Source organism: Zalophus californianus, chromosome 12 (genome assembly GCF_009762305.2).
Source record: "Zalophus californianus isolate mZalCal1 chromosome 12, mZalCal1.pri.v2, whole genome shotgun sequence".
In the NCBI taxonomy this organism is placed as follows: Eukaryota; Metazoa; Chordata; class Mammalia; order Carnivora; family Otariidae; genus Zalophus; species Zalophus californianus.
Window position 1 is genome coordinate 1,972,449 of NC_045606.1, and position 26,698 is coordinate 1,999,146.

Here is a 26,698-nt window from a genome sequence, read left to right on the forward strand (position 1 = left end):
ACCTTCTAGGCCAGACCCCCCCACCCAGTATGTGACAGGTGGAAAGCCTGAACTCTGTCGTTGCTACCTAATTCTGCAGTCAGGTAAAGGGAGTATCGTTAAAGGGGATTCGTTTCCATCCATCTCAAACCTCCAAGTGTCCCATTCGATGGGCAGTCTTTTGGAAATAATCCAATGCCTTTGGGAGACCCCGTCACGGCCCCTGGTAAGGAATGTGACACAGACACTGTTTGCTCAGGGGCACGTGCCCTCAATAGTCACAATGCCCTTGTGTTAACCTCACCACCCATGATCACTTCCTCCAGCTCCGTGAGTTTAAGCAAACCAAGGCTGAACGAGGTCCCAGCGCACCCACGCGCACGCCCAGGTGCAGCCAACAGGGCCCGGTCTGGAAACTCTGGCCTCGGTCTGTGTAACCTGACGCCTAATGTCACCTGCGTCAGAAACCACCCATTGTCTTCACCTTCATTAAACAAAGAGTACAGCCCGGAGGAGCTCCCTCAACAGGTGACTCAAATTTCAGAAGCGAGTCTAGGCCACGCCTCCTCCAGTGGGAGAAACCACAACAGCCATGCAGAAACAATCTGGGGGTGAGCGCCAGCAGCCAGGTGAGGGCTCTGCGTAGCCTGGAGCGCCCGCACGCATGGCCACCGCCAGGCGGGGACACAGCCTCTTGCAAGGACGGAGGCCACTCTCAAAGAGTGAACTTCTCCGAAGCAGGGCCGCCACGCTGGCTGCTCACAAGGCCGCTGTGTGCTGCCCGGGACCCCTGGCCACGCAGGGAGTCCACACCCACCGGACTGAAGGGTGTCCCCCTGAAAGCCACACCTGCACCAGTGCGGGTCTGCTCCTGCACTGGTATGAATGTGCCCTCTTGGATGGACAGTCAAGGACGGAAAGCACCAGCGACACTCTGCCTGCAGCGCCAGTCAGTGCCGTGACGCACGTCCAGCTGTCCATGAGGCCGGCCGCGGGCAGGCCCGCAAGCCCCCTGCGGGCTGGGGCTCCCCCGCCATGTCCCGAGGTGGGGGCTCAGAAGGAACAGGTCCCGGCACCTTCACCCTCGCAGAGCATATGGCACGCTCTGGAACCGATCAAACTGGTTCTCCCCGACCAGATGGCAAGAGAACAATGGTCAAAACCAAACAAACCGGCACAGGCCGTGGGTACCAGGGGACCTCGACTGCCCCCTTGCATCCGCCCAGTGAAGAATAAGGCTCTTCCTCACCCGGTGCTGCAGCCAGCACCCACACTGTCCATGTGCTATTCCATCCTCTCCTCATGGCCTGCCGGGGAGGTGGCAGCGTCCCCACGGACGGAGGAGGCAAGTGGGGCCCAGATGCAAGAGGGCTCCATGCAAGGTCACGTGGGTCTCCGGGTATCGTCACCTGGATGGACCCCGACCTGACGCTGGCACCGAGCACGCAATCACTAACGTGCTCTGCACCTGTGTGTGCACGCAAGCACGCGTGGTTGATACGCATGCACATGCGCATCTGCAGAAACACTGCGAACAGAGCAACAACCCGGCCTGGGAGGACCTGACCGCCACTCCCATCATGAGTGATCTGCTACCTGGAAAAACCGCAGCACCTCCCTGTCATGACCCAGCAGACCCTGCTCCACAGGGGCCGTCCCAACGTGACGCCAACAGACAACAAAGCCACGGACACGCTTCTCAATTCTCAATGCCGCATCGACGGGCAGAGCCAGAAAGAGCCAGGCGAGGCTGCCCTCCAGAGCAGCGCCAATCTGCCCCAGGAACAGACCCGGCAGCTCACAGTGGGAAGGAGCCGAGGTGAGGCCATTCCAGAACCTCTCGGAAGGGCTCCCGGCACTCGGGACACCTGCAGAGCCGGTGAACGCCCCATCGGGGAGAGGCCCCGGAGCAGGACGGAGCAGATGGCGGCCGGGTCAGATGCACGGAAGGGGGTGCTCACAGCCCACAGCCGACAGCCTGAGGCGGACGGGAAGGAGGCCACCTGCTCCCACACCTGAAGACTGATGAGTCACCACGAGCATCAGAGACAGAGCACAGAGTGGGAGGGCCACGGGCACACAGAGGACACGGGCCCCAGGGATGCGTGGACTGGCCAAAGGGCACCTGCCATCCGAACCCTGCTGGTCACTTTCCCATTTATGAGCAAGGCCTCCTTGGGGAAGGCATTCATGAGACCCACCTCCACAGACGCCCTGCAACACGGGTGCCACGGGACCACGACACACACAGATGCCTTGCAACATGGGCACCTTGTGGCCCACGTTCTACCCCTAAGAAAACGGACTGAGACATCTTCTGTCACAGAGAAGGAAACCCAGGCTGAGCACAGGGACCCCTGACGTTGGGGATCTGAAAGGCAGGCATGGCTCTGGTCACTAGGGAAAGCGTGCTAGGGCGAGTGCCTGAGGCCCGGGGTCCATGCAGAGGCTCTGTGAGTGGAGTGGGTCCTGTCTGAGGTCCAGAGGGAGCCTGACAGCCCCAAAGAGGGTCCCACATCAAGACAGAGACAGTCCCGCATGACAAGCCGGGGCCCCAGGGAACAGCGAGGACTTACCTGTCCCAGGTACACCTGCACACCGCGGCGAGTCACCACCTACAATGAGAAGACACAGGGTAAGCAGATGGGTCCCCAGGAAAACTCCACCCGATGTCCACTCAGGCATGACCCCAGAGCTGCACCTGTCTGACCCCGCTCACGGCCCCAGCGTTCTAGCATCAAAGTCAGACAAGACCTGCAGTTAAGAGAATCCAGATTCTTCTTCACTTTTCTAGAGTCCAACTCCTTTCACAGGATTTCCTGCAAACCCTGGAGCCTCCCCCGCAGAGAAACGCCCTGTGCTCATGCACCGAATAACCTCTTTGATTTCAAACGACCAGTGGACTCCAAGGCTAGGAGCTTGGGAGCTAGCGGGAACCCCTCCCGGCCACAGGGAGGCGGGGGCTCTGCCTGGTGGTCTTCAGGCTGCCCCCACCACCACACCCAGCACTCTTATTTCTTACAAAGTGGGCCACCTTTTCTAGAACTCTTTCCACAAGTGGGACAGAAAGCAGATGAGTGGCCCCAGGGCTCGGCCTCCCCATCTGAGCGAGGGAGGTAGGAAGAGCATGGGTGCTCAGAACAGGACGGCGCGGGGCAGGCTCTCACACTCCAGGAGCACAGACCATCCCTGGGCAGACAGGGCTATTGGCGGGTGAGGGGGTCCCCCCAGCCTCGTGTGGTCCTGGGAGGCCAGGATCTTGGCACCTGCCAGTGAGATTCAGCTCTCCTCCCCTGGGGCCCCTCGCACCCCTATCCTGAAGTAAAAACATGCACAGGAAGGGAGAGACCCCCAGGGATCTAGCTGTCCTTGTGGGTGGCAGCATAACCTTGACTCTTGCCATGCAGACTATTTATAACTGTTGCTTATCTTCCGAAGTTCTCAGAGAACATGACACATGGTCATTCATTCGTCTGGGACATACATCGCTCCAGCAGGCGGCTGACTCATATACTCGCCTTGGGCAGGGCCCCGTCTCCTGGCACCGACCCTCTCCCCGCCTGCACCCCCTCCCCACACACAGCCCCTCACTGCCCAGCACCGCTGACCCAATGGCCGGCTTCCATGCCCTGACCGACACACCCTGGGAACGGGAACACATCCGCACGACAAGCACCTGTCTATCAAAGCCCGATGAGTGCAGGAGGGAATACATGACCAATAAACATAAAGCAAAAACAAAACAAAACAAAACAAAAGTCTCTGGAAATAGGGGGAGTTATAGACCGGCGCCTACAGGGTGGTGGCGGCCAGCCAGGCAGGCCCACAGAGCTTGGCGGTCCCCCGTGCACCACTCTATGGGACACGAGGCAAGGCCGTGCAAGGAATCAGGGCCCCCACCTTTGAAAAATCACTATCTGCATTCCACGCCACGGAACATTATTCAGCAAATAAAAAAAAGAAAAGATCCAGAGGAACCTCAAATGCATATCACCAACAAAGAAGCCAGTGAGAAAGGCTAATACCAACTCTATGACGTTCTGGGGAAGACAGAACTGTGGGGACCGTAACGAGATCGGTGGCGGTCCACGGTGGGGGCTGGGGGGGGGGGAGTATGCAGAGACAGAAAGTGTTTAGTGAATACGTGATGCTCTAACGGTGGACGCGTGTGACCCATCTGTCCAAACCCACAGAACGGGCAGCACCAAGAGCAAAGCTTAATATAAACTGTGGGCTTCAGTTAGTAAAATGCATCTGTATTCGCTCATCCAGGTTAACAAGTGCACCCTGTTACTGCAACACGGTAACAGGGAACATCTGGAGGGAAATGAGAGTATCTCAATAAATCTAAAACTATCCTTAAAAATAAAGTCTATTCGTTAGGTTTCAATTCGCTGCCCGGAAGCGGGTGTTTGTCGGCTGAGCAAAAGGAAAAGTCCTATGCAGTCTCAAAACCCACGAGTCTTTCAAAGCTCAGACAAAGTCTTCCGTCCAGAAGGCAGGTGGGTCCTATGCCCACGTGCCTCCCAGGCCAGAGGGAGGTGGTGACACTGCCCACCTGTCCCCAGGGTGTCCTCCAGAGAATGAGAGCAGGCTCCGAGCCAGGGCTCCCAAATCCCACGCCCGCCCCCTACCCCCCACCCTCCACAGCCCCATCCCCGGCTGAACTCTGAGGAGCTCGGCCGTTCTTCATGGTGGCCACCTGGACAAGCCATCAGGGAGGAGACGTTTGTCAACACAAACTGCATAAGCCACGGTCTTTGCTGGAGAGCAAGCAGGGCCCCAGCTCAGCAGAACAAAGGACAAGCAACAAGGCTCAAGGCTTGCACGCCAGCCAGAGAGGAGCCTCGGATCCAGAGAACTGATTACAACCCTGCTGTCTGTGTTCACCAGCACCGTTACAAAATGCAAACAGAAAACGTGGAGGGCTACAGGGAATTTGCAAATGAAACTGTACCAGAAGCGCCAGGTCAGAGAAGAGGGTGTGGCCGAGGGGAGAGCCACCTGTCGGCAGAGAGGAAATGAACATTTACATCAAGAATGGCGAACACCTAGTTTCGCAAAGCCCATCCTCGAGTGGACATAGTGGGCACGTGTCCCTTGGATGTGGCTCACGCCAAATCCCAGGACGGAAACTCCAGGAGAACATACTGGCTTGCCTTGCTCCATTTCCTCCCTTGGAATAAGACAGAGGATGGCAGTGGACCCCAGTCTGGCAGGGCTGTGGTGGAAGGGTGCAGGGCGCACGCGTGGGCCACCCTGCCTGGCAGCCGGGATGTAAGCAGCCATGCAGAGCACCCCCCTTGCATGTCCTAGACACTCAGGGGTTCCTTCCAGCTCTTCAGCCAGACCAGAGAGGCACAGTTCCCGGCTCCCAGGCTCTCCACCAGCCAAGCACCTGTTCCTCCCACCCACGGCCTGCTCACCTCCCCTCGGGATGGAGACACCAGGTAAGCCAGCCACGGGCAGCTGCTTGGGGTTCGGGTCGGGTCAGTAACGGCAGAGGCCGCTCACCTGCTTTCTGTCCCCATCTTACTGCGACCTCAGATCACACGCCCAGAGGGCCATCTGCTCTGCTCACTTCACCAAAGGAAATACCGTGTGGTGCTGGATGGTTTCCAGGTGGGCCTGGCCTTCCTTGTCATGCAGGGGCTGAGGCTCCTGGATATTCAGGATCTGCAGGAGCCAGTCCTGTCTCACTGACGGAGCTAAAAACCTGGCGGCACCTGCAACGCGATTCAGGACCGAGGGAGTGTCCCGACGTGGCGCTGTTTGCAGGGGCCGTCCTAGAGCAGGACGCCCACAGATCCCCGAGTGCACGGCCAGCGCATTAGAGGGAGGACACGCCTGCACCCTGGGGGTCTGGGCAGTGCCTCCCTCAGAGCTCCTTCCTGCTCTGGGAGATGGCCTGAGCACGGCCGCAGGAGAAAGGGGCCCAGCGGCCACCACCAGGGTGCACTCACGGGGATGCCCACGGCTCATCCAAGGGGCATCTTCACGTCCCACGCGCTGTGTCAGCGGGTCCTGCTCGCTGGCCCTCACTGCCACCCAGAAAGCCAATGACCGTCCCTTTGGTGCACGAAGTGCTGAGTCCCACAGCGGCCGCGCAGTGCGGGCAGATCCCACCGGGTCCAAACCACGTTCCTCCCCTGAAAGGAACGGCTCCACTCTCTCACTGCAAGTCCCGGGGGGGGGGGGGGGGGTGGGCGAGGGGCGGAGCCCGCAGCGGACGGGGAGGACGAGCGCCGCCAACTGACGGCGACAACCCCAGAGAGATGGCGCGAGGTCTGCTCCGGGGCCGTTTTGTGGCTGCATTAGGGGCCAAGTCACCGTAACCAAGGACGACCATAAACAAACAGGACTGCGCCCCAGCCACACCTCGCTCTGTTGCACCTGCAGCACGAGGGACTGAAAACTCCCCCCAAGTCAGCAGGTGGGCAGGCGACCCAGACAGAGGGGGCCTCGCTCCCGGGGGCGACTGTGCCTCGGGAACAGGAGTGTGGATGCGAGGGCCAGTGTGCCTACGTGTGACTGCGTGTGTGAATGGAGCATGCACGTGTGTCCGTGTGCACACTCACGCACACAACCCAGGCCCAGCCCTGCAGCTGCACCTCCCCAAGGGCACCAGGGCGCCCTGGCTGACACCCCCGAGGGCTGACCCAGGCGAGGAGGCGAGGAGGCGAGGCTCCTTCGGCAGGGGAGTGAGACGGCCTCACAGGGCCTGACTCGGCCCTCTGTTTACTTCTGGAAATTAAGGTCCTGGGACAGAAATTACGGTTCATCCCTCCCCGTGCCCTGCAGAGATCGTTTCCCTCTCCATTAGCTCAACAAAACAATGAACTCAGCATTTGTTGTTGCCAATTCTTACCAAAGTTTACGTCGAACAAAGCCACACGAAACGGCACAGCAAGGCTCTCTCCAGAAACGCGCGTGTATAATGAAGCCCCGCACAGCCCGTGTGCGCAGGGGAAAGGTAAAGCCGAGCCGACCTTTCCAGAATCGTGGACAAGCCCAGTTGTGCTGGGCCATGTGAGCGAGCGCCACAGGAGCCCATGGAAGCTGGTGCCCTCAAGCATGTGGCACGTTCTCACCCAGCCAGCTGCCCCAGGGAAAGCCGGCCATGTTGCCCACCAGTTTTCCAGGTAATCCTGCCCATGGGTAAATTCTCCCTGGGCTGGCATGGCGCCGGCACAAGCAAATACTCATGCCTGGATTCTGGAAGGGTCCGTCCGCTCAAAGGAACCAAGGTATGAAGACACATTACATCAGTGCACCCACATGCTCACAATAAACCCATCCACCATCCTAGGTGCAGTAAACAAGACAACAGGGTTGTGGGCGCCCGACTCACCTTGATGGCTTTAGAGGCACGTTCCTGAAGGGAAGCCCAAGGAAAAGGTGCAACCTTATGCCCAACTGCACCATTAAATAAAATCACATCGTTTTAAAAAATCACTATAATGTTAAGTCCAACAGAGGCCCCGCACAATGTGGCACGGGGTTGAACTTCGCTTTATCTCTGCAAAGGCGATTCTTTACGAGATCGGAAGGCAGCACCTACCGCCCCCCACACTGAGCACAAAGCCCCCCTGCCCCCTCTCACGCCCTGTGCCCGGCTGGAGAGACGGACGTCCGAGCGACGTGTCCGCCGGCCCCAGGGCTGCACAGAATCTCGGGGAACCCTGCATCTCTGCACAGAGCGGCAGTCCCGAGGGAGGGGGGCAGGGCTTTCTCTCAAGGGGCAGAATCTTTCGTATTCTCTTCATCTTTTATTATTTTACAGCTTTGACTTCTGGGGCTGTGTGTTACTGACCGATAAACACAAGATGTTTTTATTCGCCCATTATGTAAGATGCAGAAGAGATCAAAGTTTAATTGTGTTTATAAGAATCGTTATGGTGGATCAGAAACAGGGAGCAAAGACAGGAGGGAAACCGCTCTCCCCGGCGCTGACATCCAGAGAGGAGCTCAGATACCACCCGTGTCGGTCACTCGGGACGAGAGCACAGTGCCACAGACCCCGCACCTCGAACAGACATCCCTTCCCTCCCGGTCCTGGAGGCTGGAGTCCAATCCGTGCGTGGCACGAGAGCCACGTGTGGCAGGGCCAGTGCCCCCGAGGCTTCCCCCCCATCGGAACGTGTCCACGGCCGTGTCCTCCCTGTGTCCACGGCTCGTCCCTCCGTGTGCATCTGTGTCCCGTTCCCCTCTTCTTCTAAGGACGCCAGTCCTGTGGGGTGACTCCAGCCACATCACTGTACCTCCATCACCTCCTTCGAGGCCCCAGCTCCACAAACAGCCACATTCTGAGGTTCTGGGGCTCAGGGTTTCCACGCATGGATCTGGGGGCGGGGGCCCATGCAGCCCGCGGCACCCACCCTCAGAGGTCTTACCGGGCCAGTGGAGAACCCATGTCAACACGGGACGTTCCCACAAGTCCAGCAGGAGCCGGGTCCTCTAGGCCCAGAGGGCTGCCTCGTGGGCAGGTGACTCGGCTCCTCGGTCAAGTCTGCCTGGCAACGCTCCTCTGGGGGGGGGGGGGGCGCCGGCAAGGGCGGGGGGAGGCCCAGGGGCAGATCTGCACACTGCTGTCTAAACAAGGACAGCATCAGTGCAGAGAGATGGTTCTACAAAATGCCGACGTCCCAGACTCCATTAATTTACTTGCTTCCTTCAAGCTCTCCCAGGGGGTAGGACAGCCCAAGTCACCTGTGTAACCCCAGGAGAAAACATGCCCCCCACCAGTCCAGCTAAGCCCTCCCTCGAGGGCCTGCCTGCCCCATATGGGGGCAGAGGGTCGGGAACTCACCGGGATCCTTTCAGTACATTTCTCCCTAAAGTTAGCAAGGAGCTACTGAAGGTTGTGTTTTCTCTTTTAAACAAAGAAGAAAGGTAAGCCCCAGATTTTGTTGGCTCTCAGTCCCAGCTCCACTAGCTCTGCGATTCTAGTAACTTCTAGAGCTAAGGACAGGGGTGCACACCTGCCCCAGACGGGCCTTATTCATACGTGTACGCTGATTGCGAGTGTTCAAGGGGGCTTCCTGACCCAGTTGAGGCATGAGGTCCCGGCAAATGCCTGTCAATGCTCACACGGCACAGAAAAGAATTAAATTGAGAAAACCCGGCTCTGCACTCGTCTGGTTTCCCATCTTCGCCCGAGACCAGAAATCTGTGAATCTACTACTGGAACGATGTTCCAACCGTGCTTCTCCAGGTGGCGGGGAAGGGCCACTGAGGCCCACGATGGGATGCCTCCTCAATGGACAGCTCGCACTCCTGTGCCTCGGTCTGTCTGAGCAGATCAGGCCGAGTGGGAGGGGGCCTGGCACCTTCTTGAGGGTCTCACTTTCCAGGGGAGGAAGCCGGGGGCCTCAGAGGTGAAGTATCATGTGCAGGACCCCTGGAAATTAGACAAGACCAGAATCGAGCCCCACAGACCCCCTGGGGCCGTCACCTACCAGATTCCTGTGCCTTATCTTTGTGAAAAGAGAAAAAGAAAATGGCATCCGATAGCTTAGTAAGATGCCGGTGGCTTGCCAAAGAACCAGAACAGAAGAAAATCTCATAAATACAACGTAATTGCAGGAACATAAAAAATATATATATGTAAAATTTAAGAAGCCTTTGAAAAACTGCTTTTACTTGTCTGGTCGTTTAAAACAGCAAAGACTGAGACATAAGTGCACCAAATTCCCAGACCCCTTTCCACGAGAAAAATCCAGGTCTCAAATTCAAGCCACTCCTCACCAGTGTCACCGTGGTCGGCCTGCAGACCCATCACGAGTGACCAGAAATTGATAATAAATGAAGCACCCATACTGGCGAGTAGTTTACATTTTAATTAATTAGAAGAAACGGAGGCCTGTACCTACCCTCTTTTCAAAGCTCCCCCCCAGGAGGAGCGAAGCTGGTGGTGTCTTCAAGGCGGGGGCACCAGCGGCCCTTTGGCGGGTGACTCAGCGGCGCTCCCACCAAAGGGAAGACCAGAGGGCAGGCTGGCCCCCAGGAGATGCGTCCTTCGCTGTGCCCCAACGGGGCAGTGGGGGCATGTCCCCTTTCAAAGCCCAGGACAGCAAGGATACCGCTGACGTCAGAGCAAGAAGACGTGGAGACGATGACGCCCGGGTGTCCACCTGCTTCAAGGGCAAAAAGGCCATGAGCCTCGGTGGCGGCAGGTGGGCGAGGGGCCCTGGCAGGGCAGCGGGGTGCGGGACACACGGTCCCCCCACCTGCCTGGTCACGCCCAACTGTCCACTGTCAAAACCATCAGACTGGATATTTATGGCATGTGACTTTTCTAATCGTGTGCTTATTTTTAAAAAATTACTTTTTAGACATAATAAATACAGTTTTTCAAAGGCAGAGTCGGCTGGATAGCACAGAAAAGTCCCCGGACTTTGCCTCAGAGGCTCTCCCCCTGCCCTCCCCGTGCCCCGTCCTCGCCCTGCCCCCTGCCCCCCCATGTCCTCTCCCAGGGACCTGGCCAGCTCAGGTGGCCCCTCCTCTGTAAGCTCAGTCCTCCTCAACCATGCAGGGGACATAATAACCCCTCCTTCCTCTACCCCAACCAAACCCTTCCTCCCCTTCTCCTGGGGAAAGTCCCTCCCCCACGGAGCCCCGCCCCCAGTGAGCCCCGCCCCTGCCAAGCCCCCCAACACTTTCCATGAACAAGGGTGTGGTGGGAGGTCTTTGCAGACAGGGAGATGGGGGAAGAATGCCCCCCTCCCCAGGCTTGGATGCCCACCCCAGACCCGGGAAATAGCAGCCACTGTGCTCAGGGTGCACGGGGCCAGGACAATGTGAGCTGGGCCAAAACGTCCCTACCAAGTGCAGGCTTTTGTTTCTCTTGAAGAGAGGAGCTCAGGAATGGCACACCCCGCCCCGTGACATTTTTAACACCTTCCTTCTTGCAACAGAAAGGAAGAAAAGGCACAAACACACTGCAGTCCTTTAAGGAAGGAAATGGTACGCTCCACGGGGGTGCTCAACAGTACTTCCCCAAAAACACTCCATCCACAGTGTCTAAGAATAACACAACGAACAGTTCGGTTTTCGCCAACTGTCCTGTGACCCAGGGAAGGGAACATGACAAATTCTGACAGCTTGCAACTTATCACCAAATCTGAAAAGAAAAAAAATTAGCTTTGGTGTCGGGTGGCCAAGAGGCAGCCTGCCCACTCTGAGCATCCACAGAAGCGTGTGACAGAAATGCTCATGGGTTCGCCCCGTCAGAAGCTAATCTTCCATTCACAGTTACAAAATCCCGCTGCACCCAGGATCCCGGGGGCAAGCCCGAGACCGGCCTGCAGCCCTGGCCCCGTCTGCCGAGGTCTGCCCGAGAATGCAGGGGTGACTCCCCGCCACCCCTCCGCGTGGCCCCCCGCTCTCCCTGGGCAGCACAGAGCTTTCCGACAGGCCCCCGACGGCCTGGTCAACACCCACCACACGCTTTTTAAACATCCAGAAAAAGCCCCTAAGAAGACAGAAAGTGACATAAAGACTCTGGAATCAGCATTCTGATTCCATAACCAGTGCCAGCCTCTTAGGCGATCCGTCCTCCCTGCCCCCCGACGAAGCCGCAGCCCGGGGTCCCCTCCTGCAAAGATGGTGAGCAGGCCCGGCTGTGTCGAGGCAGAGGGGACGCCTGTGGGGTCTGGAGACACAGGAGCCAGTCGTGCGGGCTGCTGTCCAGGTGGAACAAGAGGGCATCTGCGAGCCATTCCCAGCCTGCGGGAAAACGGGAGGTCAGCGCTTCCCGAATCCCTGCTCAAAATGAAGAGCTTTCCAAGACGAAAAGCAAAACACTGAGTGAAACGGAAGCTGTCTTTTACAAATGGGAACGTGGAGATGGAGACTCTGATGCTCAGTTACGGGTCGTCGTCCTGCCCCTGAAAGTGGGCAGATGGGCGTTTCACTCCAAAAACCGGTCCTCCGGAGTCACCGCCACGAGAAAGCTGGCCCCGGGATGGGAAATGCTCCAGTCCGGGTGCAACGTGAGCGATTTCACACGGGAGGCGTTGACATGCCCCTCGGGGTCCCGCAAAACACTCGGACTCACACCACGGCCACCCGAGGGGGGAGCGCACAGGCACAGTCCCGGCCCCCGCGCTGGACCTCCGTCCTCGAGGGCCTGACCCTGGTGGCCAGGTTGTCCAGGGACACACGTGCTCTGACGGCATGGGGACGGCGTCCGGGGGTGGCCACCGGGCAGAGGGCAGTTTGCAGGTGTGGGGGGGACAGCCTGAGGACCAGGCTGCAGGGCCCCCCAAGGCCACCAGCACATCCTCCCCGACGGGGGAAGAAGGCGGCAGGGAAGTCACCAGCAGGGGTCTGATGCACCTGCAGCCTGAGGGCAGGAGCGAGGGGTCCAGGAGAAGAGCGTTCTGTGAAGCAGCAGGATCGCCAGGTGCAGGCAGGCTGGGGAGGGCTCGGGGCGCCCCGCAGCTGGGAGGACCCCGCCGAGCCGGGGAGAGGGGTCGGCCGCACAATGCAGGCAGAGAGGACAGATTCTGAACAGTTCAGAAAGTGCACAGTGGCCAGTGAAAGACAGTAGTGTGTCCGGACAAGGAAGTCAGGAACAGGGCATTCGCTCACAGGGAACGTGAATGAAGAATGAAGAGTTAGCATCTTCCAGAAAGAAGCCAGGGCCGCTGTCGACACAGGCAAGCAGCAAGGCACCCCAGGAGAGTCCAGAGCTGTCTGCGGAGGGGACGCGGTTTCTACGACGGAGGTGATGAGCAGGCGACCCGGAGCGCACGGGAGCCAAACGAGGCAGTGTCAGGCGTGTGCGAGCTGAGCCACGGCACGTGGGTGGCTTGGAAGGAGCCACGGGGGTCCTCCCAGTAGGGAGGTCAGCAGGTTGTAAAGCTCCATCTGCACGCTGCTGAGCGGAGCCCACGCAGAGAGGCAGGGGGATCACGCTGCCATGCCATAGGGACAGTGCCACCCCTGAGAGAAGACAGGTGAAGAATTCCACGTGTGCCCATGCACACGGCCAGGCACACCCACGGCCGCCGGGGTGGGACAGAGGTGGAGGGACCCACTCCTGAGAGGTGGGCGGTCACACAGGAACCCAGGACCAGGTAGGTGGTGGAATCCGAAGGGCCCGCTCTGCCCTGGGTCCGGGCACTGCAGGACCACACCCAAGGGGACCACCAAAGTCCACCCTGGGGATGCGCCAGGGCTGTGGCCAGCACGTACCAATGCAGGATGCTGGAGTGGCCAGCCAAGTGGGAGGCTGGGAGCCCACCTGGGAGAAGCCACAGAGCCAGCCAGGTGGTGGCGGCGGGCGGGGGGGGCTGGGTTACAGAGCCGGCCAGAGTCAAAGCCACACACGGACAGGCAGGAACCTGTGGCTCTGGTCTCAGGAAGCGCCGAGCCCACTCCTCTGCCACCGGCAGTGTGGAAGCACCTTCAGGTTGGACCCACACAACGAAGCCAATTATATAGCATTTGTCTGCTTGGCAGGGAAGATCCCATTCTCCGGAAGAGAATGTGGAGAGTACACCATCCTTTCGTGTCGTTTAAACACTTAGGGAATAAGATGCACTCTGATTTGTGCTGTTGGCGGGTCGACACTTTGTGAAACAGCTGCGTTAGTAGGATAATGACCCTGACTGCAGGTAGAACAGTCTCCAGAGAAATGTGCTTGCTCCGAGGATGCAGGATGCAAGTTATCCAGAAGGAGGGGCTGCTCCCTCCGGAAGCCCCGGGGCTGGGTTCAATCCGGCTGCTGAACCGGGTTCTCGGAACCCCTCATGGAAGACATCTGTGTTCTGATTTCGTAGAGAAAGAAACGAAGGCCCGAGTGCCTGTGGCGACCGCGGGGCAGTCAAGCTCAGATCCCGGGGTCCTTGCCCTATGGTCTCACGGGCTGCTTCCGACCGCCACGCCTGGAAAGTTCCACTGTCTCCGGTTCTCCCAGAAGGAGGGCAGGCGTGAGGAAAGGCATCCCCAGTGCAGAGTTTCAGGGAGTGGTGATTCCCGTCACTAACACTCAAGGGAAGAAAATTGTTCACCAAGCGCTCCTTCTTGGGTTTGTCCACATTCGAGCCTGGGCTCAGGGCAGCCCGGCCTCAGCATCCCATCCCCCACACGGCATCGGGCAGCTGCACGCTCGCACATCTGCTACCCTCGTCACTAGAGGGATGTCTGCCGAATGGAGGGGTCTCCTATTCGCGGGTGCCCTCGCTCTGCCATCGGAGCCGGGCTGCCCGAAGTCGGGGGGCATCACGCTCGGGGTGCCTCAGCGAGCCGGCTGGCTTGAACCGATCCGCATGCTCCCAGCTCGTGTTGCAGGCAAAACCAGTGACCGAGGCAGGAGCAGGAACCTCACCACAGGCTCACGCCCGCGATGCTCGAATTCATCACAAACCAAGCCGTCCCCCAAGGCCTGGAGGCCTGCCACCAGTGAGGTCCCAGAGACACGCTCCTAGCTCTGCCGGCATTTCCAAAGGAATTCTGAGGAGCCTCAGCGATGCCAAGAAGCTGCAGCTCCCTCGGGGAAGGAAGGACCCTGGGAGGAGCTGGTGAGTCCAGGGCTCTTGGGCAACCTTCCTGGTGCAGACACAGATACAGAGTGGGGTGGGCCACAGGCTCCGGCCTGGGGAAGGGGCAGAGGGCATGAGACGGGGGGTCTGGAGGCTTCAGAGCAGGGATGCCAGGAGCACATTCCGGCCCCGGCTCCACAGTGGACGCACAAAGCATGCACAGACCTGGACTCTGAAACCCGATGCCCCTGACCGCTGGGACGCAGGGGCCCTGTAACAGTCCCCGTTTGCTGGACCGATGCGGGGAGGGGCCGACGGACCACACCTGGGACACGGTGGGGAAGACAGCTGTGTCTGGAGATGCAGGGGAACCAGCAGACGTAAGCTCCTGGCTACAACTCCTCACTTACGCCGGCGGGCGTCGGCTGTCACCAGGACCCGCGTCCGTGGCGGTTTCTGAGGACGCCGTAGGCTCTCGTGGCAGAGGTGCCCACCTAGAAGACACAGTCTCGGGCAGGTCACTGTGCCTCCTGCACCAAACACAGCCAGAACTCGGGGGTCACCAGCACATGAGGCCAGCAGAGGCGGCGGCAGGAGGGGGCTGACACTGCCTGGGGCCCAGACGTGGGAGAGGCTCTCGGGGGGGGGGGCCCCACCTGGCCGCGCCTCAACCTTCAGAGAGAGGAACGGCGTGCCCATCACAGCTCGGCTTCTGTTGGGAGGTTTGAAGCTTCCCAGCTTGGCCACCACATGACAGTCACACGGGGACAGAGCAAACAGAGGCCCCTGCAGCCGCCTGGGACCCCCTCCTCTCCCGAAGGGGGCTCCCACCTCACCGAGGGAGGCAGCCCTGGGGTCCTGTACTTTGTCTCCAGCGAGGCACCCGTCAAGGCACACCCAGAAAGAGAAGAGGCGAGCTGGGCATCCACGTCGTGCAAGGGACAAAGCGGCCTGAGGACAGAGCCCTGACTTCGGAGACAGATGACAGGGGGCTCAGGGTGAGCCCGGCATGGGGACCCTCCACAAGATGATGGCTCCATACCACTGCAGGTGGGTTCCAGCTCCACCAACTCACTGCTCTGTCCCTATGTGGGGGCCTTACGTTTGCAAAAAACAAAACACCCTATCTGGAGGTCGGCATAACATGTGCTCTTGAACACGTCAATCCCTGACCAATGGCTCCTTTAAGAACAGGTGTGCGGTCTGGGCCGACGTAGAAGGACCGTGCCCGGGGCGTGGAACAGCGGATGCGGCTCCCCACTTCTGCAGAGCTCCCGCCCGCTCGCCAAAGCCCACTGGGACCCCGCCTCTGCCATATTTGGGGGGCCCCACCAGGGACCCCATCGCCCGTCTCCCTGCAACGGCTCTCTCCTACTTCCCGTGGCTCATGCCCGTGAGTCAGCCAGCAGCTGGGAAAAGCCAGCTCACGCCACCCAGGCAGCTCACGAGGCTCCAGCGAACCAGCAAGGCCTCCCAGCGAGCAAAATATTTGCAATCCCAAACTCCCCAGCCATTATACCTAAATAATTTGCCTTCCTTAAAATCTAAATAATCAAGATTACCATAATTAACAGCCAAGAGAAAGCTTTCTTCACGTTGGACTGTGGACGGATCACTCACCCATTTCACACATAAAGAAACCGGAACCCCAGGGGACTTGCTGCAGCAGACGAGAAGCCCCCACGGGGATCACGGCCCCCGCAGGGATCATGACCCGGGTCTCTGCTTCTCTGTGCCCTCTGAGCCCAAGGCCTCCCCTGAGGGGCCACACTGCCCATCAACTAGGAAGACCGTGACTTCAGTCCATCAGGGCTGTGAGCGAGGCCCCAGCTCATGACTCGACTTCCCTGCCCTCATGAGCCCCCAGGCCCCAGCCCCTGGCTCGGCCGTTTCTGCAGGATGGCTCTGTCCTTGGTGATGCCGGTACAGCGGGGTTCACCGCACACTAACACGCTCCGGGGAGGGTGCCACACACCCCTGGCCTCTGTTACTCCTTCCGAGTCCCCACCAGGCCTGCGGATGTCACAGAGGGAGCCTGCAGCCCCCGCCCTCCCCAAGTCAGCAAGCAGCCGGACCGGCTCGGACGTTAGGCCAAAGCATCACGGTTGTGTGTCAGGAAATCCAGCGAGCCCCGGGCACCGAAGGAGCCTGCGTGTTACACACACACACACGTGCTAAGGAAGGACCCACGCTGTCTGCGAGAACCGTGTCTCAGCTCCTGGCAGACGGAGCTGCCCCGGCTTATCTCCAGCGGTGGCTGGGAACGTATGGCCCTTCTGCGCCCCACACTCATGGTGTTATGGTTCTGGAATAAGAAGGGGCTTTGTTATCGCTGGTGGCATTCTCTCCTGCCACTCGAAGCTGGGTTATCGAGAAAAATGAATGCGGATACATTTCCCCCAACCCCGATCTACTGAAAACGCTTATCTACCTCTCAGCAAAATCCAATTACTGTGGCCAGAAATGCCATCATCGGTGATAGCTAAGACTTCTGGAATATTCTTGGAGCCAAAGAATTCAATCCTCTAAGGAGCCGGCTCTGGGCCCCCCTTGAACACACGGTGCCAACAGCAAGGGGGCTCAGTTCTCCGCTGCCAGCCAGGAGTGGCCAGGCCAGCCATACACATCTCAACCCTCCCGGCGTGGGCGCGGGAGGACCCTCCTGGAAATCCAGAAAATTCTGTGCTCCAACACAACCACTTAGAAGCACACCACACGCATGAGAGAGGAGCATATTTGCAGGCAAACCAGAACAAGGAGAAGCCAAGGCTGGAAACGAGCCCCCCGCCCCCGTGAGTGTGTCTGAGCAAGGAACAGCTGGCCTCAGCCAGAAAGGGGGCTCCTCCAGAGTGAGACCAGAAAGGAAGCAGACAGGCCCTGAAGCCCCACCAGGGGCACCTGCTCCTAAAACAGCTCAAACGCACATCCCGTGACATCTCGGAGAGGCAGGGGACCCAGGGCTTCGGAGGGGACGGCAGGAGGGTTGCTGGCCACGGGGCTGGGTGGCGGTATAGCACGAGGCTCTGTATTGCACTCTGCGCCTCTCCCGCATTCCAAATCCCCCGTCGTGGGAAGTTTACAAAGAAAAGGCATTTAATCTCTTTCTTGAAAAAACACACACGGCTGGACTAGCCCATAGTTCTTGCCGACTGTGTGTATGCGTGTGCGTGCATGTGAGTGTGCAGGTGTTTGTGTGCGTCTGTGTGTGAAGTGTGCGCATAAATGGTGCGAACTGTGAGTGTGCATGGTTGTGTTTGTGCTTGTGTGAGTGTGTGCTCCTGCACGGGGGTAAATCGTGCGTGCGTGCGTGCCTGTGTGGTGGGGAGGGTGGAGGGATTCAGGATCCCCAGTCCCCACACACAGGACCCACCGTGAGGAGCCAGCTCACAGCGCATGAAGCATGCCTCCAGCACACACTTCTGCTCAGAGCCCAGAGCCAGTCGGAAATTCTCAGCAATAGCTGACCCAGGAGGGGTGCACGGCAGCAACCAAATCCCAAGACTCTCTAAAACCCCATCTCCCACGGGGGCGGCCTGCAGGGTATGTGAGAGGCTCCCTCTGAGGCCGGGCCGGCCAGTCAGAGGGTCGATGCACGCACTACAGGAAAATGCGGGAAGTACGGACACTGTGACGGGGGCAGAATATCAGCCCTCTGTCCCGCGGTTCCCTCAACTGCCCACCTGCCAGGTCCAGGCCTCCTCACCGCCCCACTGGTCAAAGTCCTAACCCCCACCAAGCACCCCAGGCCTCCAGCGCTCCTGGGGGCCCTCGGCAATGTAGCCCCTCCAAGGAACTCAAAAACCAGGACAACCTTCCCCAATTCAGGGCCCCGACTTCCGTGACAGCCTGACAACCCCACCAATCTAAGAACAACTACCCTAACACGAAGCTCCCCAAATCCTCAAGGCCAGGCATGTGCCCTAAACGCTGTGCCTACGCCACCCCGACCTGACGATATAATCCTGAGAGAGAAGGGGGCATCTGCTGGGGGGCCGGGGGGTGGGGCCAGTCATCGCATTCTTATCTGAAACCAGATTCTTGAGCGTCACGTTCTACAGTCAAGAGCAGAGTGCACAGCTCTTCAGCTTACTCCTGAGATGAAACGTATACATCCCATCGAGGCATCTAGCAGCCTCTTTCTTGTGTGTTCCACACCCATGGCCACAGGCCAAGGCGGCAGAAGCCACGGCCCAGGCCACGGCGGGGGCACAGTCCCCGGGGAAGCAGCAACTTACCTTAGGTTCACATGGCTTGTGGTAGCAGTACCTGCAGGCTGGAAGAGAGAGAGAAAGAAGGGGTGTCCGTTGAGCAGGCTCGGCAGCAACACGTCTCACAGCTGCAAACCCCGTCCACACCCTCGAAGGCAACACGTCTCACACCTGCAAACCCCGTCCACCCTCGAAGATCAGCAGCGTGCGGGGTACAGGTGCGCCTGGTGCGCAAGGCCCCGGCCAGGACCCGGCGGTTGGCAGCGGCCAGGAAGGCGCCGAGCCATAGCCATGGGCTCTCTGGGATCCCTGGGGGTGGAGAGCTGCATGGACTCCGAGCTGTACCAAGCTTCCATGTCGGCCTGGGAATCACAGCTTCTCCCCCCAAGAGGGACGGGAAACCCTAAAGTGCCCCCTCCCCTCCCCCCCAGCATTAGGACTGGTGCCTTTCTTTCTTTTTTTTTTTTAATTTATTTATTTGAGAGAGAGAGAGAGAGCATGAAGTGGGGGAGGGGCAGAGGGAGAAGCTGACTCCCCACTGAGCAGGGAGCCCGATGCGGGGCTCGATCCCAGGACCCCGAGATCATAACCTGAGCCAAGGGCAGGCGCTTAAAGAACTGAGCCACCCAGGCGCCCAGGACCGGTGCCTTTCCAGTAGTGACAAAGCCACCTGTTGCGCTCCGCATGCTCCCGGCCTGGGAACGGACCGTCAGAATAAATCCACGTCTAAATTCCCGCGGGGGAACCGCAGAGACATGCGCCCATCCAGAGGCCCCGAGAGCGCAGACTTAGAGCCAGAACCCAGGGGGATTTCACAGGCCCGCCCTCGGGAGGCTGGGGCCTCAGCGCTGCCAGGGGAACCCCAACAGCCCCCACGTGGCTCGGGCCCGGCCAGCGCCAGATGCCAGGCAGAAGGAGTAAGGCGGGAAAGGCAAGGGTGCAGCTGGGGCGCGGGGGAGGGGGCCCAGGCTGGGCGCATGGGGCCGGGGACCTTCACAGCCCTCCACGGCCATGCGGCCCTGGGCAGGACCAGTGAACTCTCTGGGCCTCAGCTGCTTCTCCCAGCGTGACCGGGACGCCATCGAGGGACCCTGGTTTGAGACGACAAACACAATTTATCAACATGCACAAGTGTGGGGGATCCTGGAAGAACCAGACCTGGGAGGGGGGCCGGGGAGGGAGGAGCCGGGCCCTAAATCTGGCTCAGAGCTTCAAAGCCCAGACTATCCCCCCCCAACACACACACACACACACACACACACACACACACACACACACACACACACACACACACACCCATCCCTCTCCGTTCTAGAGCTGCGGATGGAAACGCTGAACTCACAAAGGTCCCTGCAGGACTGAAAAATGATAAAGCAGACAAAGTAACTTGGCCCCTGGCTGGTGGTTACAGGAACTCCAGCAGAGAACAGCCAGGAGCGTTATCTTTGCAAAGATCTATTTTCTGAATGGTCTTTCTATGCCTCTGAGGTTTGTGAGATTATTCACAAAGACAAATATTTACTCTACATCTCCTAATGGGTGCACTGCACAAAGGCGATGAGTGACTTTCTAATCAAGATAGACTTGCCTTTGGAATAAAAAGGGGCTTCCGCGCCAGACTAGAAAGGCGGATGGAAGCGCAGCTGGGTCTGGAGGCTGGCGAGAGATCCCGAGGTAGAGAGGACATTGTCAGAGGCCCTTGGCCTTCGGGTAAGCAAGAATTAGCAGAAATGCAGGGAAGAATTCCCCTGGCCCCAGAGGATGCTCTGCCCACACACACACACACACACACACACCGAGCCGGGCAGTTGGTCCGCTCGCAGCCTGGGACTGGGGCACAAATCTCATGACCGTCAGACTCCATGATGGCCCGAGTGACCCATGCGCCCATGTCCGCATGCAGTCCCTCCCATGGTGGCTCGGGGCTGGTCTGCGGGACCAGGCGGTGTGGCGGAATGCAGGGCTTGCAGGCTCCGCTCTGACCTCTCGAGCCAGCCCTGCTGAGGACAGCCAGGCGCTGGAGCAGCCCCGCGGAGAGGCTCACGTGGGGGAACTGAGGCCTCGCACCAACAGCCAGCACCAGCTTGCAGCCGCGTGAGGGGGCCACCTCGGGAGGGGCGCTCCGGCCCCGGGCATGCCTTCAGATGATGCAGCCTCTCAACAGGCCTGGAGCCGCACTGCCCAGCCACGTGACTCCCAAATTCCTGTCCCACTGAAGCAGTGATAAATGACAGGTGCTACCACCACACAGGGCACTAACTTCTGGAGTATTTCGTCATGCAGCAGGAGGTACTCGCTACAGTGGGCGAGCTCAACCCGGAAAGGGCTCGGTCAGTGGCCAGGTCACAAGCGGTGTGACACACTCGTGGTGGACGGGACAGCCGACTCAGCCACAAGAGAGCCCCCGGCCATCAGAGGGCAAAGCCATTACGTTCACAAGGATTAACTGATCACAGCAACCTCACGTAAACCACCCAGGCACTAAGGTGGAGATCCCGAGAGGTGGACCCACTGTTTCCAGTACATAGGCAGGCGACCCCCCAAGTTTTATGGATGGCCCCTCAGGTTTTCCTTAGAGTAGCGGCAGTCCAGCGGACAACCTGCGGCAGTGTGCCTCGCCGTGTGCGCCATGCTTCCCCAGGTGCAACTGCGTGTGGTCCTACAAGCATCCCTTTGGGGAAACCACGCGGGTGAGGGGCCCAGCGATGGCCCATCTCCACCTGGCTCCCCACCCAGCCACACGTGGCCTTTCCAACACCTATAAATGCCTGAAGCAGACACAGTCCAGGCCAGGTTTCCAACCCTCTCGCCTACAGACAAAACGCAGCTCCTCAACACGGATCCGACATCCCCCCGTGCCGTCGCCGCCAGCCCCACCCGCCCTCCCATCCCCCGGACCCAGAGCTTCACTCACACCATCTCCACGCACCCCCTTGGCTCTGCTCCCCTGTCTCCGTCTAGAACTTCCCACACACCCTTCTGTGTCGAGCTGACATGTTTCTTTCTCCAAGACTGAAGGCGGCAACCACCTTCTCCACCAGGAAGCCCTCCGTCGCTCCTCCTAGTCTGGGCTAATGCGCTCCAGAAGCCCCTGGCCTGCCTTCCTCTGCCTAGCCTTCGTCCCACTACCCCTCACTTCACAGCAATCTCTGTGTCTGTCTCCCCCCACCAGACCAAGCTCGTCAAGGACGGTGTCCTTTGTTGGGAATCACCAGCCTCTTGTAACAGTGGTGGGAATGGAGATGGGCAGCTGATACCGACGGAGCGCCCACCGGGCACGAGCTGCATGGTGATAACACCTTCCATCACACAGGCTGGCTGGATTTTCACCATGCTCCACAAAACAGCCACCGAACTTCTGCATGTCTAGTGATGGGAGCCTGGGGTTCTTGCATGACCCCTCAGGTCTTATCTGCCCTGGGTCCGCTTTCAGAAGCTGGTGCACACGGGAGGGGCCCTCCCTCCCTGACCGCCACTCCATGTGGTGCAGTCTCCAGGGAGAAGGGAGGCTGCAGAAAGCACCAGAACTTCCCCAACAAAATGCATCCCTAAACTGCACACGCCCAAAAGGACAAGGTGTGCATGTGTACTCTGACCACCGGTCTCTCCCCAGCACAGCAGCTCATGCTTTGTTGTTTGCTTCCAGCTTTCCTGAGCTATAATTGACAAAATTGTATATATTTAAGGTGTTCAACATGATGATTTGATACATGTCTACATTGTGAAATATTTGCCACAATCACGTTAATTATCACATCCATCACATTACCCGGGCGTGTGTGTGTGTGTGTGTGTGAGAGAGGGAGGAAATACCTAAGATGTATTCTCTTAGCAAACTTTAAGTATCCAATAAAGTACTTTTAACCACAGTCATCATGCTGCACATTAGATCCGTAAAACTCATTCATCTTGCAACTGAAAGTTCGTGCCCTCAGACCAACATCTTCCCATTTCCCCCAGGTTCAACCCTGGAAACCACCACTCTACTCCATTTCTCTTTAGTTTGAGATATTTGGGGTTTTTTTAAGATTTCACATATACGTGATACCATAAAGTGTTTGTCTTTTTCTGACTTGTTTCACTTAGCAGAGTGTCCTCCAGGTTCATCCATGCTGTTCCAAATAGCAGGATTTCCCTTTTATGCGGCTGAATAATTTTCCCTCATTTATATACCACATTTTCTTTATCCATTCATCCATCGATGGACACTCAGATTTCTTCCGTATCTTGGCTATTGTGAATAACACTTTTACGAGAAAGAGAGGACAGATACCTCTTAATGATCTGATTTCCTTCAAATACATACCCCGAAGTAGAATTGCCAGATCATAAGAAATTCTAGGTTTAACTCTTTGAGGACCCTCCATACTGTTTTCCACGGTGGCTGCACCAGTCCATGTTCCCACCAACAGTGCATGGGCATTCCCTTTCTCCACATCCTCACCAACACCTGTTATCTCTTGTCTTTTTCATGAAAGTCATTCTAACAAGTGTGAGATGGTAACTCATTGTAATTCGCACTTCCCCAGTGACGAGTGATATTGAGCATCTTTTCATGTACCTGTTGGGCATCCAGATGTCTTCTGGGGGAAAGTGTCATTCAGTTCCTCTGCCCATTTCTTAATCCCATTATTTTGGTTGTCTGCTACTGAGTTGTAGGAGTTCTTCATTTACTTTGGATACTAATCCCTCATCAGACATATGATTTGCAAATATCTTCTCCCCTTCTGTGGGTTGCCTTTCCATTTTGTTGATAGTTTCTTTGGCCATGCAGAAGCTTTTGAGTTAGCTGTAGTCCCACTTCTTGATGTTTGCTTTTGGTGTCATATCCAGGAAATTGCTGCAAAGACCAACATCAGGGAGATCTTCCTCTGTTTTCGTCTAGTCATTTTATGGGTTCAGGTCTTACATTTAAGTCTTTCATGCAGTTAAAGTTAATTTTTCTGAGTGGTAGAGACATTAAGTGCAGCTTCATTCTTCTGCGTGTCATTATCCATCTTCCCAGCACTGCTGTTGAAGAGATTATCCTTCCCCTGTGTGTTCTTGGCACGCTTGTCAAAGAATAGTTGACCATACGTGTGCAGGTTTATTCCTAGGCTCCCAATACTGTTCCACTGGTCTGTTCCACTGTATTTTTATGCAGTACCACACTGTTCTGATGATGACAGCTTTGCAATATAGTTTGAAATCAGGAAGCATAACGCCTCCAGCTCTGTTCTTTCTCGAGTTTGATTTGGCTATTTGGGGTCTTTTGTGATCTCATCTGAATTTTAGGGTTGTTTCTATTTCTGTAAGAAATGCCATTGGAATTTTGATAGAGACTGTGTTGAATCTGCCGATTACCTTGGGTAGCATGGATGTTTTAACAATATTAATTCTTCCAATCCAACAACATGGGAATGTTTCCATCTATTTTCCAATGTTTGCCATCAATTTCTTTCATCAATGATAATTTTCAGAGTACAGGTCTTTCACCTTACTGGTTAAACATATTCCTAAGTATTTTATTATTTGTGATGCCACTGGAAGTTAGATTCCGTTCTTAATCTCTCTTTCAGATAGTTCACTGTCAGTGTCTAGAAACACAACTGATTTTTGTATGTTGATCATGTATCCTGCCACTTTACCAAATTCATCTGTTAGTGCCAACAGTTTTTTGGTGGACTCTTCAGGGTTTTATATGGTATTTTTTTCTAATACTGGACTTTTATAAATTCTAGGCAACATTTGATGTACAAAGAGTCCTGAATTACTGTGTTAACAAAAATCATTTTTTAAAAACTCCAGCGGTCCCCGTAAGGAGCAGAATCTGTGCAGGTTTTAAAATAAAGAGACCCTATGCTCTGTTCCCAGATAAAAATCAACATGTTAATCTCAGTATTTCTGGGCCCGTCACTACATAATTATCTAAGGCCATGACTCTGCCTCCTAAAAACCATTACTGATGGTTCTAAATATGGATGGTATCAAATGCATGCATTACACAAATATGTTCATTGCAGTTTCCCCGGCATCTCATTACTTTCACTTACATGAAAATGAAAAGAATCCTATTAATCCTAAATGCAAAAATGTCCCTTTCATCAAAAAACAACAACACACACTTGCCTCATTATTCTCATTACCTTTCGCTCCATCACAGCCCTTGTCCAATTTCTTCCTGCTGAAAGCATCAGCACATCCTCCAAGCTGAAGTACAGAGGCCCCACATGCTGGTGCTCAGTTTCCTCATCTGTGACACAGGTGGTCAGAGGACAGAATGCACCGTGCAGAGCAGTGCCAGCTGGGAGCCCGTCAGATGCACTGAGCACGACCACTTCTACTACCGTTCCTGGTCCAGGGTCTCTAAAGACGCCACGGAAATGCGCCAACTCTGTTCTTCACACACCTCCTCCTTGTGGCTTCTCTGCATTACAATGTCCCTAGCTTCTGGGCGCTGAGCACTCAGTAAACAGCAAGGCTGGAATCTTCCACCCAAGGCCAAACTCACAGGCCACTGGGACGTTCTTTCTGCTTCCACAGACCTCTTTCCACATAACCCTCACGTGACCCTGTGTCCACGTCACCCCGAACTCTCCTCCAGCAACTGCCCAAAGGCCCTTACAATACAGCATGAGTGCCTACTCTCCTGTGTTTTCCCCTGTTTTGTGCCTCTGGGTCACATCTCATCACCGCTTCATACATCGGCCACCTCCACACCTAAGCCCATGACCCGGGGAGACTGCATGCGGAGCAGAAGACCCCTAGCGTCTCCTGAGAACCATTACGTACTCCGTACATAGTTCCAGGACGTATTGCTTCTCCGTGTGGAATACAGCACTCACTGTCCGCTGCGTAACCAGTATTCTCTTCTTGCGTTTTCACCTTTCCGTGAGACCAGCTGGGACGTGAGCACTGAGTACTTCTCTGCACGGTGGAGCATGGTACAGCTTGGGAGAAGCACCTGTGTGGGTGGGAGCAGGCAGCTGACCTAGCTGCCTTCTCAGGAAACACCGTTTTTGTCTGAAAGGACTCCCAGGCAGACAATGCCTGGCTATTCAGACTTGCACACTCATCAGTCTCACCAATGAACAAAGCGTGCCTGTCACGGTGAAGTAAACAACTAACAGCATTTGGCCGATGACAAAATTTGAGATTTCAAGTGAAGTTTAGAACTTGGGGAGACAGGTATCCATCCCCATGAGCTTGACAACTCCTAACACTGTTCTGATAGAATCGACACTGAAAAGAACAAGTATGGGGGGGGGTTTTCTTGGTATTTTATAATAAATGTGTTAACATCGAGAAAAATCTGCAGAACTCGTTGAACCACTATTTTCCAAATGACCACTGCCTGACATCACATGGTCACGCCTGGCGAGAACATACTCTCAAAGTGCTAGACAGCCTCATGGATCTTAACAGAACAGAGTAGGCAAAGCTCATCGACACAGTTCCAGACCCCACACCAAAACTAAGCTTTAAGAAACATCGCTTGAGTTTTGGTTTGGTATCCATAAAGAATACCCTCAATAATCTGAAAAGGTTATCAAAATGCTTCCTTTTCCAAACACATACCTACGTGAGGCTGGATCCTCCCTGAACCAAAACAACGTGTTTGTGATGGTTCATTTTACGTGTCAACTTCACCAGGCCACGAGATGCCCAGATATCTGGTTGAACGTGTTTCTGGATGAGCTTAATATCTGAATCTGTAAGCGAGAGAAGCAGATTGCCCTCCCCGGCCAGGGTGGGCCCTCATCTAATCCAGTGAGGAACTAAACAGAATGAAGGGCAGAGTAAGAAAGAATTCTCTCTGCATGACTGTCTTTGATCTGGGACAGCCAGTGTTCTCCTGCTTCTGAACCTGGACTCGGACTGGAGCTACACACCAGCTCTCCGGCTTGCCAACCACAGATCTTGGGCCCTCGCAGCCTCCTTAACCAGAGCCAACCCCTTCTGACAAATCCCACTGGCTCTGTTTCTCTGGAGAACCCCACGTAATACAAGGTTGAAACAGGTCGAATGCAGAAGCAGACAGGA

The 26,698-nt window shown here is 56.7% G+C and overlaps 1 protein-coding gene across 5 annotated transcripts in view; it reads right to left on the bottom strand.

The window, feature by feature from the left end:
* The window catches only part of TNS3 (tensin 3), a 206,009-nt gene that overhangs the window by 132,260 nt on the left and 47,051 nt on the right, over nt 1-26,698 (bottom strand). For 2 of the 5 annotated variants that reach the window (XM_027573536.2, XM_027573533.2), the window contains exon 3: nt 18,704-18,741. The gene's annotated coding sequence lies outside the window, so the exon portion shown is untranslated. Of the gene's footprint in view, nt 1-2,555; nt 2,595-18,703; nt 18,742-24,801; nt 24,830-26,698 lie in introns of those variants that run through there. The other 3 variants (XM_027573539.2, XM_027573535.2, XM_027573532.2) reach the window with 3 other exon arrangements.